At 40.7% G+C, this 20,418-nt stretch overlaps 1 protein-coding gene across 1 annotated transcript in view; it reads right to left on the bottom strand.

Annotated features, from left to right (window-relative positions):
- LOC311031937 (CCR4-NOT transcription complex subunit 2-like) overlaps positions 1–19,455 on the bottom strand; it is a 119,462-nt gene extending 100,007 nt beyond the window's left edge. Inside the window, exon 1 of the mRNA XM_084038533.1 lies at positions 19,448–19,455. The gene's annotated coding sequence lies outside the window, so the exon portion shown is untranslated. The remainder of the gene's footprint in view (positions 1–19,447) is intronic.
- Between the last annotated feature and the right edge of the window lie 963 nt (positions 19,456–20,418).

The raw sequence follows: 20,418 nt of genomic DNA, 5'->3' as shown, positions 1-20,418 counted from the left end.
ATTTATTTATTTTTCTGGCTGTGCAGTGAACTGCCTATTTCTTGTGTACTTTGGTCTGTCTATTTGACTAAAACATATAAAATGTACATGTACAGATGTGCATGCAACAGACATACTGGCTATGTGTGTGGTCATGGAATTTCTGGGTTAGGGTAGAATGAGTGAGTGAATGAATGATGTATGAGTGAGTGCTTTGGGATATTGTTGGTTTTGTTTTGTCTTCTTTGTTGTTATTGTTGTTGTTGTTGTTTTTTAATATTATTGTTTGTTTGGTTTTGATTGATTGAACAACTCTGTTAATTCAATATGCCAATCGGGAGGAGGGTGGGGGGAAGGGGATTAATGGGGTAAAACGAAGATAACAAGGCATTATTTCATTATGCTACCCCACCGATTGTGTTTCCTTTCATGCCCTATCAGTTGTCTGTTAAAAAAAACAATAAATAATTGATCACAAAAAAAAAAAGATATCAAAAAACTGAGTAAGAATTGAATAGTTCAAAGTCTTGTAGGTTGTTTCAAGTTTAAATGGAGTCTGTAGGTGGAAGTATGTGAAACTAGTCGGAGTTCAAAGAGGAGGATGTTAAAGAGGTTTTTAGGCTGATCTCCATAGGAATGCATTGAAAAAAAAATATGGAAAAGGCTGAATATATGAAAAAGTATGAAAGGTAGAAAAAAGGTTGAATGTGAGCATAAAAGAGCTGAAAAAGCTGAACATTTTGATAGTTGAATGGTTTTTGTAGCTGAAAGTATGCAGAAGTTAGAGACGACCAAAAAACGTACGGAAGAATAATAAAAAAAAAATAAATAAATAAAGATTAGGATAACATAGGTTGGAAATGCTTTAAAGCATTTCCACCAATAAAGATTAGGATAACATAGGTTGGAAATGCTTTAAAGCATTTCCACCAACTAGGAAAAATTCCTATGAATAACAATAGTGCTCGGTGCGATTGCACCGTGGCCCTAATTATGTAGTTAGGACAATGTTAAAAACGTGAAAATCGTAAAATCGATTTTTTAGTTAAAGTTCTGCACTTTATTCATTTATTTTTGTTTAATGGACAGACCTTAAGATACATGTGAAAATGAGGTTTTTCTCTTAATCCCAAAGGGATTGTATTTTTTTGTTTTTGTTTACAAGTCCCAATGGGGAAAATATTTGCAAAATGTTCAATAAAAAACAGCATATTTGAAATAATTTCTTTCCCTTTTGTCATTTCACAAAATAATCGTAATCGTAACTCGGATTTTGAGAGAAGAAAATCTGGATTTTATTTTTGGGCAAAATCGAACAGCCCTACACCCTTTTAACTGAAATATTGTAAATAAAACAGTGCATTTCTATGAATAACATCCCCGCACGCTCACAGATCAGCAGAGCAAACCTGTTTCTTGACCACTTCTTCAGCGTCCGTCGACTCAGCGTGCGCACACAAGGGGTGGTTAATTGGCCCAATTTCCCGATTCGATTACAGACCGATTATCGATTATTAACGATTATCGATTTGATTATTAATGATTATTGATCTTCAATTTACTCAACATCAGTCAGTTGCTGAATTATTATTATTATTCTTATTTACTGAAAACCACAGATTGATTTTTCTCTTTTTTTGCTTTGATTGCTTGTTGGCTCATTTTTTTTATTCTTGGTTACAATAAACTTTAACTGATCATGGACCCTTTGTATTTTTGAACACGTCACAAATTAGCTTTAAATTAGTTACCGGCTGAAGTCTATTTTCTTAAAGAGACGCAACACACATTTTACTGTAGCCTTATAGCTATAATGTACACAATTATAAAAACAGAACACAACACACTGTGTACCTTCAGTGATCAAATAACACTGATCAATATTTACTGCTCTGGAACAACCAGCTTGCACACATTTCAATGTAACCGTAACTATACTGTACACAGTTATAAAAACAGAACACGCTGTGTAACTTCAACTTCAGTGATTAAATATACTGAACAATATTCATTGCTCTGGAACATCCAGATTCTTATGGAGGAAGACCAGCTGGTCCACATGTTGTGGAGTGAGCATACTCCTTTTTGCTGACACAATGTCCCCCGCAGAGGAGAACACTCTTTCGGCAGCAACGCTTGTTCCAGGGATACATAAGTATCGTTTGGCCAGCTTGGCCAGGCAAGGATACACAAGAGCCCTCATGTTGCTAGTATTGCCGCAGTACTTTAGCTTAGTGTGGCAAAGCTTGCAGACAACATCCACTCTGTCAATATCTTTTGAAGACTTCCCATGAAAACCAAAATGTACCCACACACTTGCTTTGAACCCAGATGGAGCTGGGTGGATTAGTTGGTCGCCGGTAGTTGTCTTTTCTCCCTCAGCCGTAGCAGGGCTCCAGAGTGCGACCATTTTGGTCGCATATGCGACCAAAATTTTTATGAGTGCGACTGAAAAAAATTGTAGGTCGCACTGGTGCACCTAACGCTGCTCGGGTGAAAAAAAAATCATAAGCGCAGCATTTCTTTGTGTTCTCCTGACGGTATCTTGGTCTAAACCAATAAGAGACGGAGCGCGGGCGGGTCCTTGCCTCTGATTGGCTGTGGTCCTTTTCACTGCCGTAAATTGTGTCAGTTCGAAAAATGCGAGCGAGCTGAGCAGGTACTTCTGAGCGCTTCGATTCTCTTTGAAAATGAAGAGAGGCAGAAAGCCTCGCCCGAGACTAAGGCCCCGTACACACGGGGACAAACTTTTTTTCTCCGTTTTGCCTTGGCGTCGTTTCAAGAAAATCTGCGTCCACATGAATCCACTGAAAACGACTCAGCGCGCTGTAGTACATATTCCAGGCCCTTATGCGGCGCTGTTTCTGCTACAAAAATGCAGAAGAAGAGACGGAGCGTGACCGGATGTTTGCCGTTGCTATGGCAACACGTGAGAGTTACGGCTAATCTCCGCCCGACCACCCGATCAATAAACACCCATAAGATGACAATTTGTCCCGTATAAATAAAACCAACAATAAGCACTAACAGCCGTCACCTTAAGGACCTTGACGAGGCGTTGTCACACGTTGGGATGGATTAATTAGACAAATAAATGCCTACATTCATGGAAAGTTAGTTAGCGGTTGTTTGTTAGCATCATAATAAAGTAGCTTTTTCCCCGGAATATCGCCGCCCTCTCTCGGCTCCGTTGTTTTTTTCATACAGCGGCCCTGATACGCCGTCGTACAGACGAGCAGAATATCTGCTACGAGCACGGAGGCTGCCGTTGTTGTTGTTCGCATCGAGACATTGAAAAAGCGCAACATGTCCAAAAAGCATACTACATGCCGTGATAAGTGTGTTAATAAAGTGGCCCCTCATCCAGCTGCATTTCAGCATCAGGCTGTATCAACGCTGAGGAATCTGAAATTATTATAAAATTCAACGTTGCATACAATATTGCAAAGGAGGAGTTGCCGTTCACCAAATTTAAGTCAGAAATTATAAAAATATAAGTAGGCTAGGCTTAGATCACATAAACAGTTTTCCATTTGCAATCTATAGGCTAGTGGCCTGTATGATCTTTTTATTGTGCCACAAAGCAAGCATTTGCTGCGTTTGGGCATCAGTGTTCAGATTGGCTGCAGAAAACGGTTGCTCTGGGTGCTGATGGTGCTGCAGTTAACCTAGGCCATAAGGGGGTGTCATTATGTAAAAGGAGAGCGATTAAAAAGATGACTTTTTGGCGTTAAAGGCGACGCGATGAAAAATGTGGGTGCACCTAAATTTTGTGCTGGTGCACCTAAAAAAATAAGTTCGGCGCACTAGTGCAACCAATGCAAAAAGTTAGTCTGGAGCCCTGCGTAGGCTGAAAAATGGTGCTCGGTTAGCACCTGGTTAGCATTAGCGCCGACACACTTGCTCGGCTCGCTGGCTCAGTTACAAGGCGTCTTGTTGTGACAAACAGTTAACAGCTCCACCTTGTGGTTAAATCTTGTATGACAGCCAGTAACAGGAGGACTCGCCGTTGTATTACATTTTGAAAAATATAAATAATTGATTTTTGGAAAATTAATAATCGATTCATAATCGCGATTAATCGATTATGGATTTTTTTCCACCACCCCTAGCGCACACAAAGCCTTCCCGCTCAGCTGATTACACCTCCACCTCACCTGCGGAGCCTCACACACAGCGGAAAGGTTCGGCGTGGGCGAGCATGCGTGCGCGTTCCCTGCTCAGTGCACAGTGGGACAATCAGTCTCCACCTGAGGGGCGCTTGGCGTTACCTCTGACCTCTGATAAAGTTAAACACAAACAAATGAATGAATGGAATAAATAAATAAAACCACAAGCGTAAACGGAGCGAAGTGGAAAAGACTGAGCATGGTGAAGACATGTTACCAGGGTGACGCTCCGCTGATAAATCCGGCAGATTTAACAAGCTCAACGCGTAGATCCGAAGAAGATAAAAAGCAGGTGGTTGTTCGTACGAGGCCACCATTGTACGCATCGACATGTTTATGATGCACAGCAACTTCACTTGCAGTTGATGAGTCGTGTTTATGCAAGACAAGCAAAAGTTCACTTATTATTGTTGTTTGTATGCGCTCGAGCTCATCAGATTTCTGATGCTCATTTAGCGCGACACACAGGCACGGGTCTCTTGTTCCCCAAAGTCGGGATGCTTTGTAAAAAGAGACACTGTTGCGGCATTACGGGGCAAAGCAAAGTTCTTTATAACGGTATGATCGAGGCATGCTTTTGACTCTCCGTGAACATGAAACTTTCTGTGCATTCAGCCTTCCATTCTGATTGGCTGGAATCAGACGTGTAGTCGGTGGGACAAAGCTCTCGAGTGGCACGTGCAGGCGGTGAGAGACGCTTTACACACTGAAAAAAGAAAATAGTTGAACCAACTTAATTGAATTGTTTCATTTGGTAACACCTAAATGAATTAAGTTCGTTGAAATTAAGTTAATAAGTTAGTTTAACACAATTGATTTAGTCACATGTACTTAATAAATTAATTGTACTCAAATCAACATTTTGCATTAATCTAACTTAAAATTAAGGCAGGTCAACTTAAAGTTTTCCAGTTTTCCAACTCAATAATTTGCATAACCCAGAAGTAAAATATTGCTCTTTTCTAACCTAATAATATGGTTTAGTGTAAATTACTTTTTGGGGTAACCCTAAAATAAAATTTTAGTTTGTTTAATAAAACTAAAATTACCATTTCAGGGCTCCAGAGTGCGACCAAAATTTTTACGAGTGCGACTGAAAAAAATTGTAGGTCGCACTGGTGCACCTAACGCTGCTCGGGTGAAAAAAAAATTATAAGCGCAGCATCTCTTTATGTTCTCCTGACGGTATCGTGGTCTAAACCAATAAGAGACGGAGCTCGGGCGGGTCCTTGCCTCTGATTGGCTGTGGTCCTTTTCATTGCTGTAAATTGTGTCAGTTCTAACCCTAACCCTAACCCTAGCCCAAAAATATGCCTTCAGACGGGACTGGTTGAAGCAATTTCCCTGGCTGATGTACGATGAAGAAAGGATTTATTGTCGGGAGTGCGGTCAGCATTTGGCCGGTAATAGTGCGTTTGTGGAGGAGTCAACAACATTTCGCATCGAGACATTGAAAAAGCGCAATATGTCCAAAAAGCATACTACATGCCGTGATAAGTGTGTTAATAAAGTGGCCTCTCATCCAGCTGCATTTCAGCGTCAGGCTGTATCGATCAGGTCCGCTGAGGAATCTGAAATTATTATAAAATTAAACGTCGCATACAATATTGCAACGGAGGAGTTGCCGTTCACTAAATTTAAGTCCGAAATTATTCTGATGAAAAAAATGCCGACACACTGAAGAACAAGACAGTTGCGGAGGTTGGAAACGCCACGTACACGTCATTCATGATTGACGGCGACACAGACGTCTCTACGAAGGAGTGCGTTATTGTCTACTGCTGCATTTTGCATAAAGGGAGGCCGGTCAACATGTTAATTGGACATGTCCGGTGGAGCATGGACACGCACAGTGTTTGAAGGCCCACATTACAGCATGAGAGATCATGAATAGGAAATTGTATAGTAGCCTATTCCTAATATTATTAAAAATGAATAGCCTAAGTAAAAATATAAGTAGGCTAGGCTAAGATCACATAAACAGTTTTCCATTTGAAATCTATAGGCTAGTGACCTGTATGATCTTTTTATTGTGCCACAAAGCAAGCATTTGCTGCGCTTGGGCATCAGTGTGCAGATTGGCTGGAGAAAACGGTTCCTCTGGGTGCTGATGGTGCTGCAGTTAACCTAGGCCATAAGGGGGGTGTCATTATGTAAAAGGAGAGCGATAAAAAGGTGACTTTTTGGCATTAAAAGGCGACACGATGAAAAATGTGGGTGCACCTAAATTTTGTGCTGGTGCACCTAAAAAAAAAAAGTTAGGCGCACCAGTGCAACCCATGCAAAAAGTTAGTCTGGAGCCCTGCATTTTAAGTTGGCTGAAACTATATATATATATATATAAAAACAAAATCAAAATCCAATGTTCCTTTTAAATAGTTTATTGTATAAATGTAACAAACCATTAACTTTATGGCCACCAACACAGCTTTTGGGCCAACACACATTACACATTTGTCCTTTTGTAGGACCAAAAAGTTGTCAGCAAAGTGTGAAATAGTGCAACAAAGTATTATACAAATATGCCTAACAATCTCAACACATACAGTGTTATCACAACTATGAAAAAGTGCCCCAAGAGTATACAGAAACTTCTCTTTAGCTTTAGCCAATGAATATTATGAACACTTCTTTTGGAGTTTTAAATCACACTGTTACACACTGTCACAAGAGTTTGTTGTATAACTGAACACATCAAAACTGAAATGCAACCTTTCCCTACAAACTTAGGGAAATTTCCTCCTCCTTCCGAATCACAAACACTGCCATGGTGAGCTGCTCCAGGTCCCTCTGAACATCGTCTGCTCCACAGTCCTACAGAGGGGTACAGGACACAGACACACGTCCAACGATGGCTGTATCATCGGAGAACTTCTGGAGGTGGCAGTTGTCCGTGTTGTAACAGAAGTCTGATGTGTACAGCGTGAAGAGGAAAGGAGAGAGCACTGTACCCTGCGGAGCCCCAGTGCTGCAGACTACCACATCAGACACACAGTCGCGGAGCCTCACATACTGTGGTCTGTTGGTGAGGTAGTCGGTGGTCCATGCAGCCAGGTGGCAGTCGACTCCATCTCCCTCCAGCTTCCCCCTGAGCAGTGATGGTTGGATTGTGTTGAAAGCACTGGAGAAGTCAAAGAACATGACTCTCACAGTGCTCCCAGTGTTCTCCAGGTGTGAAAGGGACCAGTGCAACAGGTAGATGACAGCGTCATCCACCCCAATGCCCGGTCGATACGCGAACTGCATGGGGTCCATCTCGCTGTGCACCAGGTGTCGCAGGTGGGTGAGAACGATCCTCTCCATGGTCTTCATCAGGTGAGAGGTTAAGAGGCTGTCCACACTTTTTTTCATACAGTGGCCCTGATACGCCGTCGTACAGATGAGCAGAATATCTGCTACGAGCACGTAGGCTGCTGTTGTTACGAGACGTCGCGGGGGAAGAAGTCAGGCAAAACGGAGCCGAGAGAGGGGGGCGATATTCCGGGAAAAAAGTTGCAGATATGCTACTTTATTACGATGCTAACAAACAACCGCTAGCTAACTTCCCATGAATGTAGGCATTTATTTGTCTAATTAATCCATCCTGTTGTGGAAAAAATGAATCTGCCCCTAACAGCAATCTCCCTTTTGAGGAGGAGGAATGGTACCGTAGACAAAAGATGGTTCATGTCCTATCTTACAAAGTCAAGATGTACAGACAAAGACAAGATTTAAAAAACACAGGCATTCATTTTAGTCATAGCATAACAGTTGAGAAGAGGAGATGCGGATCGTCTGACCTGACAAAGACTCTGATTATAAATTACAAACATCCAAAATTCCCATAACAATCCCAACCTGTGAGAACGCCTCGTCCTAAGGTACTTAGGGTGATGGCTGTTGGGGCTTATTGTTGGTTTTATTTATACGGGCCAAATTGTCATCTTATGGGTGTTTATTGATCGGGTGGTCGGGTGGATATTTAGCCGTAGCTCTCACGTGTTGCCACAGCAACGGCAAACATCCGGTCACGCTCCGTCTCTCCGCCGCATAAGGGCCTGGAATATGTACTACAGAGTCGTTTTCAGTGGATTCGTCTGGACGCAGATTTTCTTGAAACGACGCCAAGGCAAAACGGAGAAAAAAAGTTAGTTTTGCTTCATGTGTACGGGGCCTCAGTCTACCAGGGAGTGGAGGGGGGTGATGTGGTGTGAGGAGGGTGCTGTTGGTGTCGGAGGTGTTATGGGGGGAGAGGGGGGGTGGTGGTGTGCTAGCACAGTCAGGTCTGAGCACTGGTGAGAGGGGGAGGGTGGGGTGGCACAGTCGAATCTGTTGAAAAAGAGATTCAACTCATTTCCCCAGTCCTGGTCTCCAGATTCAGGGCCCCTCCTGCTGTCCTTTGAGTGGCCAGAGATGGTTTTCAGGCCTCTCCAGACCTCTCTGGCGTTGCTCCCCTTGAGGCGCTCCTCCAGCTTCCTCCTGTAGATGTATTTGCCTCTCCTTATCCCCATTTTCAGCTCCCTCTGTACTCTCCTTAGCTCCTCCTTGTCCCCAGATTTGAAAACCCTCTTCTTTTCATTAAGCAGGGCTTTAAGCTCAGGGGTCACCCAAGGTTTATTGTTGGGAAAACACCATACCTTCCTGGTAGGCACAGTGGTTTCCACACAGAAGTTTATGTAGTCCGTGATGCAGGTTGACAGGCTGTCGATGTCTTCCCCGTGAGGTTCACATAACAGTTCCCAGTCTGTGGTGTTGAAGAAGTCCCTCAGCATCTCGAGTTACTTGAGTAACTTGATTACAAAAAATGCTTGAGGCAAAAACTCTGACTGGAAGCTTCGTCAAATTCCTATCTTGTGCATTATGCGGCCTGTTCCTACCGGTGCTCCTAACATTCAGCTGGTCTGTTTATGTGTGTAGCTTAGGGTTGCAAAATTCCGGGAATTTTCAAAAGTGGAAACTTTCCATGGGAATTTATGGGAATAAACGGGAATAAACGGGAATAAACTGGAAATTTTTAAAATTGATGGTTGGCTCTTCAAAGGGGACAAAAAATATAGCTGAGGAGTTATTTTGTAGCATAATCTTGACTAAAACAAACAGATGCCATTCAAATACACTTGAATATCCATGCCATTCCTCAACCACATGGGTAATTCCGTGTCATTTCATCAAATTTCAGAAAATCTTCCCACCTGACCATCTCAGAATGTCCTGAAAAAATGCAAGTACAAAGACACACTTGTTACTAGGACAAATCCAAAATATTAGGTCTCTACTGTCAATACTTTTCTCATGAAACATCATTGAATGAAGGGTAGTTTAGACGGTTTTTGGCATCATGCTCTGAAAAGCCATTTTTAAACAGCAATATCTGGAAAACTATCTCACCTGTGGCCTTCAAATTTTCTACAGTGTATATGTGTTACTAATAGCCTCCAGACATGAAATAACAGGGGTGTAGCTCAATGATAACCTAGTATGGTAGGTACTTAAAATTAGGCTTTTTGAAATAAAGTAGTACATTTGAAGAGTGGCTGAGCTCCCATTTTTGCAGATAAAAGACTTCTATCACTTCTGCCTCTATCTCTGGTGTTAGCTTAAACATTCTACAAAATATGGTTTCTCTTAGATTATTAGTTTCACAGATATTAAGGCTCAAAAATGGAAGTAAACACATCTTTGCCCAACTTCAGAGTCATATTCCAAAAAACTGACAACACGCATCAGGTCCAAACTTACTTATTTTGAAAGATCATATTCTTGTTGAAATCATATTAAAAAATCGGGAGGGTGTTTTGCCTCAATTTGTCGCAGTGATTTTTTAAAATCCTGACATTGGTGGGGTTTTTGTGGCCGTTTTTGGTACTGCATGTCTTATTATCCTACCAGTAAACATCACAGGAGGGCAATTCAAATGTGTTTTTTACCATTTACCAAAGACTTACATGTGACTAAATGCTACTGATAAATTTAGCCTTACGAAAACATTCAAATGTAGCACAGTTGTAGTTACAGAGGCAATAAGTCCTAGACTGTGAGTTAAACATGCTGAAAGCAGCTTTATGAGCGTCTTATGAACAAATATAGTATAATATTGAAGACTGTACATTTCGTCATACTTTAAGTATATAAATTACACAACTAAACCAAATAATAATCTTAATTTGAGCATAAAGATTTTGAATTACAGTAGAAAAGTATCCAAAGTTTGATATTGAATAACAGTTTGTCTCTATGCTCACTATGAGACAATATGTGAGTTATGATCAGAAATGGTGGATAGGAAGTATCAGAGATGTTTCAGATCAAGATGAAGATGTACTGTTTCAGTTCATGCACCCACATGGCCCTGCCAAGAGTTTCTACTGGCCAAGAAGAGAAGACATGTGCAATGTCCCACTGCAGCATAGAATTGCAAGATTTGACGTTCCCTCTACAGTAACTGGGTGCATGTATGCCATCAAAAAAAGATGAGCACAACAGAGCAGAGATGTACATTAGACAATTTCTAAAGTGACTGCCAAATTAATGAATGTGACGAAGGAATTGGATCTAAAAGATGAAAAATGTGTCATCCCTCACAGTGAGCATAGAGACAAACTGTTATTCAATATCAAACTTTGGAGACTTTTGTACTGTAATGTAAAATCTTATGCTCAAATTAAGATTATTATTTGATTTGGTTGTGGTATTTATATACTTAAAGTATGACAAAATGTACAGTCTTCAATATTATGCTATTATGTTCATGGTTTAAGACATTAAAAGCTGCTTTCACCATGTTTAACTCACATTCAAGGACTTATTGCCTCTGTAACTACAACTGTGCTACATTTTAATGTTTTCGTAAGGCTAAATTTATCAGTAGCATTTAGGCACATGTAAGTCTTTGGTAAATGGTAAAAAACACATTTGAATTGCCCTCCTGTGATGTTTACTGGTAGGCTATTAGGACATGCAGTACCAAAACCAGCCACAAAAACCCCACCAATATCAGGATTTTAAAAAATCACTGCAACAAATTGAGGCAAAACACCCTCCTGATTTTTTAATATGATTTTAACAAGAATATGATCTTTCAAAAAAAGTAAGTTTGGACCTGATACGTGTTGTCAGTTTTTTGGAATATGACTCTGAAGTTGGGCAAAGATGTGTTTACTTCCATTTTTTAGCCTTAATATCTGTGAAACTAATAATCTGAGAGAGACCATATTTTGTAGAATGTTAAAGCTAACACCAGAGATAGAGGCAGAAGTGATAGAAGTCTTTTATCTGTAAAAATGGGAGCTCAGCCACTCTTCAAATTTACTACTTTATTTCAACAAGCCACATTTGAAGTACCTACCATACTAGGGTATCATTGAGCTACACCCCTGATATTTCATGTTTGGAGGCTATTAGTAACAGATATACACTGTAGAGATTTTGAAGGCCACAGGTGAGATAGTTTTCCAGATAATGCCGTTTAAAAATGGCTTTTCAGAGCATGATGCCAAAAACCGTCTAAACTACCCTTCATTCAATGATGTTTCATGAGGAAACTGTTGACAGTAGAGACCTAATATTTTGGATTTGTCCTAGTAACAAGTGTGTCTTTGTACTCAATTTTTTTCAGGACATTCTGAGATGGTCAGGTGGGAGGCATTTGATGAAATGACACGGAATGACCCACATGCACAGAGCACACTGCTTATTGCAGGCTATTGAGACCACACCCCCTACTGGCACTGTGCATGCCTCCATCACATGTACAGAAGATCACTAGAAGACTGGACCACACTTTTGAGCCTGAAGCACAAAGACTATTGAAGGCACACATTTGAGCTTCTGGACTAAACAAAGTGAAGTAAGTTTTGATGCTATTATGGGGAAATATATTTATTACAGCTCTAGTCTACGATTTGAAAGGTTTGAAAAGCATCCCCCCCCCCACACACACACACACACCCCTCCCCTCCCCTCTGTGCTCCCCCGAGCTCGTATCGTTCTCCCCCCGCAGCCTCCCACCTCCCTCTTATTTTACGAAAATAGTTCACTGAAATGTGTTTCTGAAAGCATGTTAGGCGAGAAATAAGCTATGCAGTTGCTGAATCTGTCTTTAATTTAGATCGACACCGGTCAGTTTAAAAGATTTTCGATTGCTTGCGGGCAGCGGCGCTCCGTCTCTCGAAATTCGCCGCTCCGTGACGGCATTGCACGGCTTCTTACATAGACAGTGTTTCCCCTAGAATTTTTTTCAGGCCCGGTGGTACCCACCGAAAAAACCCTAAACAGACGAGACGTGTCGGATGGTGTATTGGTGCAGTTGGATTAAGTCAGGTGGCACAGCAAGCAGTCTGCAATTCTGCAATTATTATATTTGCATTCAACATTTTTGTTCAACCAGAGTGTATTCAAGATCACAAGGAGAGAGTGACTTATTAAGGTGCCAGTTGATGGAAATGATGCAAAATTATGGGCCGGAAAAATATGGCTGGAAAATGAGGAGCATCACATTAATAGCTACAGATACTTTTATACGTTATAAAACATTATAACGACATGAGTGCATATATTGTCTTATTTTATCAAGTAAAATATAAGTTATAGGTTTACTCAACAGCCTAATAGTTCATAGAAATTCAGGTAGAAATAGGTTAACTCAGAGTTCCACAGCTTATCACAAACAATCCTTATTTTATTAGGCTGCCTATGGCTTGATGTTGTTTTTAAGGAGCGCCGTCTCTGCATATATTTCTCGACAACACTCGACCTGCATCAGCGCATGTGCGCACGAGCGGATCTGTGCGAGCAGGCAGCGCGAGGAAAGCGGATTTTGGACGGAGACACAGCGGCATTTTTCTTATAAATGCCCCGGTCCGGTTCCGGTACCGGTCCGGTTCCGCTCACACCACGAGTCTGAAGAGTGCAACAGCTTGTCAAAATACAGTGTCAACGTTCCGTGTTTTCAAAGTAGAAAGCGGCATCGTGGTGGTTTAACGAGGCGGAACGGCATCAGAACAACATCAAGCGCTACATGAAGAAGAACGTAGCGGGAGCGCGCGGCGAGGATTGTTGCGGCCGCGCGTCTTGCGGAGCAAGTGCTGCGCGGAGGCGCTCCTAATGTAAATGATTATTGATTTATGAATGAATTGATAGGTGGCTTATTTTTGGCGTATTGATTTTTTTTTTGGCCTGGCGGCAGGTCTCCTTGGCCTGGCGGGCCGCCAGGCCTGTACAATGGTAGGGGAAACACTGATAGACATGAATGGGAACATTCCATTCCATTTTTGAATGAGTGGGGTTGGGAGTAATGAACATTCCTGTTTTTGACTTCACCCATGAAGCAACTAATTAAAACATGTTCTGTTCTACTTTCAAATAAATCTGTTGAAATATCTGTTGAAAACATTTTGTATGGATGTTTTCTTATGACTTCTGTTCATATTTATGCTTGGATATAATATATTCCCAGTTAGTTCCCCTAAATTCCCATTAATTCCCATAATTCCCATTATTCCCATGGAGAGTTTCCAAATATGGAATATTTCCAAAATTCCCAAGCTTAAGTTCCCGTGGAAATTTACCGGAAACTTTCCGGAAATTTACCGGGAATTTTCCGCCCCTTTGCAACCCTAGTGTAGCTTCATGTTTGTCTCCCCCCACAGCATACAGAGATGAATCACCACGGTCTGAGACAATCAGAGGCCGAGTAGGGGCGAGCCTTTGTCTCTGATTGGCTCTGACCCCGGTCTCTTCTTCGCTGAATGATTGTGAGGAAATGTAATCAGACGGAGTAACTTCAGCGTCAAAAATTAAGACAACTTGATGGTGGGAGTGTACAATGTAACCTATATTAAGAATATTCTTATTAATAGTAATTGATTATTATTATTATTTTAGATTATTTTTATTTATGTATTTATTTAATTTATTATTTAGTGCTCAGTAATTTCTTGACTTATTTTTTGGCTCAATTTATATTTTTAATTATTTATTTCATTAGGACATTTAATTTATTTATCTTTTCCGTATTATTATTTTCATTATTATTTTCATTGCTGCCATATGTTTACATTGTTGGATGTTGTTGTAGATTGCTGTATGAATACAAAAACCAATAAAGATATGTTAAAAAAAAAATGAAGACAACTGTCGATTGTTTTTTTCATACAGAAAGTTGCTGTGCCCATAACACCTGTCTCCCCTCCCGTAAGACACCGGTCCTGTATCCGTCCAAGCCGGTGTCGCGAACCAGGCAGTCCGGTCGGGCCTAGTTTTGCGAACCGGGCAGTCCGGTCGGGCCTAGTTTTAAGAACTGGGCTGTCTGGTCGGGTGTAGTTTTAAGAACTGGGCGGTCCGGTCTGGCGTAGTTTTAAGAACATGTCGTTTGATTTGGTCTCCGGTTCGCCGCGGGCGGGCAACAATATGCAGTACGGCCAGAGCCAGGCTGGGAACGCTGCCTTCAGAACCAGAAACACAACCGGTACCGGGACAGGTGTGTGGTGGGCTGAGCAGCCCCCCCTCCTCGGCGTCTCAGTGTCAGGCAGCCACAAACTGGAGCAGTGAGGAGTCAGACATGATAGTAACATTTAACAGTGCTTATAATATCACGAGCATTTTAAGTTTATTTTTAACAATTTAGGTTATTTTGATTTCTTGTTTGTGTTGAGATTTAAATAAAGAAAAACATTCACCCTTTCTGTTTTTCTTATCCTTATTCCTGTTTATAGTCATTGAACGAACGTGTTAAGGAATTAACAGTGTATATGGGAAATATATAAAATGTTAATTTATGTTAAAGTCCCAGTCTGCAACATTTTTTTGATCATATTCACCGAAGCCGACACTATGCTCCGATAGAACAACATAAATCATCCGGTTTTAGAAAAAAAAGTGTGCCTCTACGCGCCTCTACGTGCACGTAGAGCCTGTTGTTTGTTTTGCAAAATATCAACGAAGCCCGGGGTCATCCTGTCCAATCAGCACGCAGGGTATTGTTCGTGCACACAGAGCCCCTCTTCCCTCGGGTCGTACCACTATCACAGGGGGGAGGCGGAGGGAAGTAGGAACAAGCTTCTAATTCCTCATTAAAAACCGAAACGAGGAGGTCCAAAACAACCAAGGAAAAGAAAACACCGGTGGAAAAGAAGGAAAAAAAGAAAGATTGCGATGGTGCCTGTGATAAAACCAGAGTCAACATTAGGGTTACACGGTATACCGGTACTAATTTGGTACCGGGGTACTGAGGCATTTAAAACGGTACTATATATATATATATATGGGTAATTCCGTGTCATTTCATCAAATTTCTGAAAATCTTCCCACCTGACCGTCTCAGAATGTCCTGAAAAAATTAAAGTACAAAGACACACTTGTTAATAGGACAATTCCAAAATATTAGATCTCTACTGTCAACAGTTTTCTCATGAAACATCATTGAATGAAGGGTAGTTTAGACGGTTTTTGGCATCATACTCTGAAAAGCCATTTTTAAACAGCAATATCTGGAAAACTATCTCACCTGTGGCCTTCAAAATTTATCCAGTGTATATCTGTTACTAATAGCCTCCAGACCTGAAATATCAGGGGTGTAGCTCAATGATAACTTAGTATGGTAGGTACTTAAAATGAGGCTTGTCGAAATGAAGTAGTACATTTGAAGAGTGGCTGAGCTCCCATTTTTGCAGATAAAAGACTTCTATCACATCTGCCTCTATCTCTGGTGTTAGCTTAAACATTCTACAAAACATGGTCTCTCTCAGATGATTAGTTTCACACATATTAAAGCTCAAAAATGGAAGTAAACACATCTTCCCCAAACTTCAGAGTCATATTCCAAAAAACTGACAACACATATCAGGTCCAAACTTACTTTTTTGGAAGGTCATAGTCCTGTTAAAATCATATTAAAAAATCGGGAGGGTATTTTGCCTCAATTTGTCGCAGTGATTTTTTAAAATCCTGATATTGGTGGGGTTTTTGTGGATGGTTTTGATACTGCATGTCCTAATATCCTACTGGTAAACATCACAGCAGGACAGTTCAATTGTGTTTTTTTACCATTTACCAAAGACTTACATGTGACTAAATGCTACTGATAAATTTAGCCTTGCAAAAACATTAAAATGTAGCACAGATGTAGTTACAGATGCAATAAGTCCTTGAATGTGAGTTAAACATGTTGAAAGCAGCCTTAATGTCTTAAATCATGAACAAACATGATAGGATAATTTTGAAGACTGTACATTTTGTCATACTTTAAGTACACATTACACAACCAAATCAAATAATAGTCTTAATTTGACCATAAAGACTTTACATTACAGTACAAGAGTCTCCAAATAGTGATATTGAATAACAGTTTGTCTCTATGCTCACCATGAGGGATCACATATTTTTCATCTTTGAGATCCAATTCCTTCGTCACATTCATAGAGACAAACCGTTATTCAATATGAAACTTTGGAGACTTTTGTACTTTAATGTAAAATCTTTATGCTCAAAAATTAAGATTATTATTTGATTTGGTTGTGTAATTTATATACTTTAAGTATGACAAAATGTACAGTCTTCAATATTATGCTATGTTTGTTCATGGTTTAAGACATTAAAAGCTGCTTTCAGCATGTTTAACTCACATTCAAGGACTTATTGCCTCTGCAACTACATCTGTGCTACATTTTAATGTTTTCGTAAGGCTATAAGGCCAATTTTTCTAAGCGGATAAAAAGGATAATATCATCACTCCCCTCCCCCTCTTACTTCCGTCAATAGAACCTACGTGACCTGCACGCCGTCGCCTGCACTACCTGTAGTAGTTTGTGCACAGTTGAGGAAGCATCAGGTTGTAGTAAGATAGTTTGTGAACAATCAAACATCATGGTTATAACATGCATCGTACAGGGTTGTGAAAACAAGCAGAAGATATAGTCCCGTCATGTTTTGAGTGATGATATTACTGCGCCGACGTCAAAGTGCTTCCAGTTGTTATCCCACCATACTATATAGTTATCCTTGTTATCCGCTTAGAAAAATTGGCATGTTTCATTTTGTGTAACCAAACTTGGGTCGTGTAACTACACGTAACCGTATTTAAATAGGGACAACGTGGAAGTGCTTGGTCGCTTCTAACTTCACCCCCCTTTGGATCCTAAGGAATATACTGGGACAAGCTACATGCTAGCAAATTAGCGCTGCGCGGAGTGCGCGCAAGAGCCATTGAGTGCACGCACAGAGAAGAGGGAGGTATGTATCACCTCGTCTAAGATCAGAGCAGAACATAGTTCAGTATGGAAATGCGGTGGTGTTTTCCTTTAAGCCTTAATATCTGTGAAACTAATCATCTGAGAGAGACCATATGACCATAGGACATTCTGAGATGGTCAAGTGGGAGGCATTTGATGAAATGACACGGAATGACCCTTAGTCTACATATTTGTGTAATATTCTTATGCTTAATTTTCAGCTGAAGGCACTTTCTTTTTGTGCCTGGGGGGATAACACCTATATGAAAACGATAATTAGTTCATTGCGCTACTTTGTGAACTACGGGAGTTGAACCCGTCGCCTGCACTGTAGGCAGCATTGCTAACCATTACACCACAGAGACGCTCAGCGACAATTGAAAACGAAGACTTATCACCTTTAGATCAATCGACTGTTTCATTCAGTTATACGCATTAAGTCGGGCCGTAAATGTCTGCCACGCCAACTATCTCTACTTTGCTGCAGTTACGTTGCTCCGCTTTCTATGGATGAGCTCGTTTTCTACATAAACACTCAGTAATATCTAATAACTCTCTCCCGGTTGCCAGGATGAATCGTAGTATCGGAGCTCCATTGATGATGGCTTTGTAGGGCAGGCACGCACGTAACTCAGAGTTTACATACTCTGAGTTGATTGAACTAATTCAGAACTGCTGTTCTGGAACCCAAAACTCAGAGTTGCCCATCTCCGAGTTGGTCGACTCAGAGTTCAAGATTAGGTTCAGAGTTGGTTGAGCCTGCTTTCTGGAACAGGCCCCAGGTTGACCACAGACTGCTACAACAGTTTTGTCTCTGATTCAGTGACGACACAGCTATGCACATGGTGTGAACACCTTAGTCTGCACACACAATGGTGAATGTGAATTATGTAATGTGTCGTATTTTCTGCATATGGTACGACTAATACTTAAAACTAAACAAGTCTAAAAAGTTATGTCCAGACTAACAAATACAATTAAAAAATAAAAAATGTTTTTTGTTTTTGCACTTCAACTTGCAAATAACCGTAGATGGTAGAATGTTGCTCATTTTAACCCTATAGTGTGTGAAACAGTCAGTTTGCACATTATAAACCACTGCACAAGAATATTACCTCATATCACAATGTAATGGACTATACCTGCCCCAAATCATGTTTAAACCCTGAAGAAACCTAGCTACTGTTCATGAGGTAGTGTGAACATATAAATCCACAACCGTGTTTGAACAGTGATCTCTCAGGATTACGTTTGTTTACTACTGTAAGTTAGCCAGACACAGGCTTCCCTTGATAGCTTTAGCTATCAGTGTAGCATCGATACCGAAATGAACGGTTTATTCGCCCCTAACACGTTTATTTATAAAAATGTAATATTGCTTCTAAACTGTGTGTTTTGAGTTAGAAAGTCCAGCGTTACTGTTCTTGTTTCAAGGCAACGTTAACGGTGCAACAGTGTCACAAAAGGGTAGCTAATGTTAGCCAAGTAGGCTAAGGCTAGCTCCGATAATCTCTCTAAATAATTCCGACATTAAATTAAGAGAGCCAATATTAACGGGTGTATCTTGATTTAAGTTATGTTGGTGCGTTCCATGTATTAGCTATTGGCAGGCATTATCGTGTTAGCTATGATGTTTGTCAAGAGCTACGTGCTAGCCGAGACGTGCACGTAAGCTAGCAGCTATTTCAATAGGAATACTAGGCTATTCCTTGCGTGTGTGCTAACGCTAGGCTTTCGGCTAACAGTAACCTAAGAACACCAGTACGGGGGCAGTCTTAAGCAGTTACACCACGATCTAGTAAACCGACAACATCGGTTTTAATGCGGTGATGCAGACATGGCCACCTGGAGACAGGAGACCGGCGGCCAGGTGTGTTTTGTTCGGGTTTGGGCCTGCTGTGCCTCCGTCGGTTGGCCCCCCAAAACAACAACAAAAAGCAGCGACACCGGACTGCCGGGTTTAATGTCGCATTATCCGCTCGCTCCACAATATGATTCCGTGCTAACTTCCACACGAATTGTGTTATTATTTCAATGATGTTACACTGAGTGTTTGCTGAAGAAAGAAATTAAAGGAATAAAGAAGAGGCTTACCGCATCAATCTTTCCTCCCCACTACAATCCAAGATGGCCGTCATCTCTTCGCCAATCAGGGAGGTTGCTGGGATGCTTTCGCCTCTGACCTCTGAGCCTCCATCACCCTACTCTACCCTATGTATTGTACTCTACTATACTCCACTCTACTATCTAAACTCTGAACCTCCATCACTCTACCCTACTGTGCTGTACTCTACTATAATCTACTCTGCTATCTAAACTCTGTGCCTCCATCACTCTATTCTACTCTAAAAGGAAATAATAGTTCCAATTCCACTAAGAAAAGGAGAAGGAAAACCAGTGGTTAAGAAGAAAGGAATTGAACTAGAGGAGGCAAGTTCCAGTTCCAAGAACTTGCGGTTGTGAATGCTTCAAATGTGTATTGCTGCTTTTGAAAACTTTGAATAATGTCCAGAATATATAAAAACTGTGACCAATATTTGAACTGTGACTATGCAAAAAGTATGAATGCTGTAGCAAAGTTGAATTGATGTGAGAAAGTCCTAATCTTTGTGAACGTTTCCCAGTTTGAATGAGTTTTAGTGTGAATGACTAGACAAGCTTTGAAAATGCTTGAAAAAGTGAGAATATTGAGGATTTTTTGAAGATTCCGTAATCTGCTTGAATTGGGGGAAATGGCAGAAAAACTTTAAATATCTCTGACATTATGAATGATATCAATTAGAAAAAAATAGATGCGGTTGATTCCCAATTGAGATGACTATTCTGTGTTTGAATGGAGTAAATACATTGAAAAATGTTAAAGGAGTTAAGGGCCAAACTTTCTGACCCGGAAGATAGAATAAGTAGAAGAAGAAAAAAGAACTCTGTGCGCAGGAGAACATATGTTGTGAATGCCTCCTACATTTACAACCAAATATGGCAGAAACGGTGGGAGGAAGACAGGAAAGGAAGAGGATATCATAAAATACAAAAGTCTGTTAGTACAAAGAATTATTAGGAAAGGA

The sequence above is a fragment of the Eutrigla gurnardus genome (genome assembly GCF_963514095.1).
Source record: "Eutrigla gurnardus genome assembly, chromosome: 21".
Lineage (NCBI taxonomy): Eukaryota > Metazoa > Chordata > Actinopteri > Perciformes > Triglidae > Eutrigla > Eutrigla gurnardus.
Note: the sequence above shows the minus strand (reverse complement) of the source record. Positions and strands in the feature narration are given on the sequence as shown.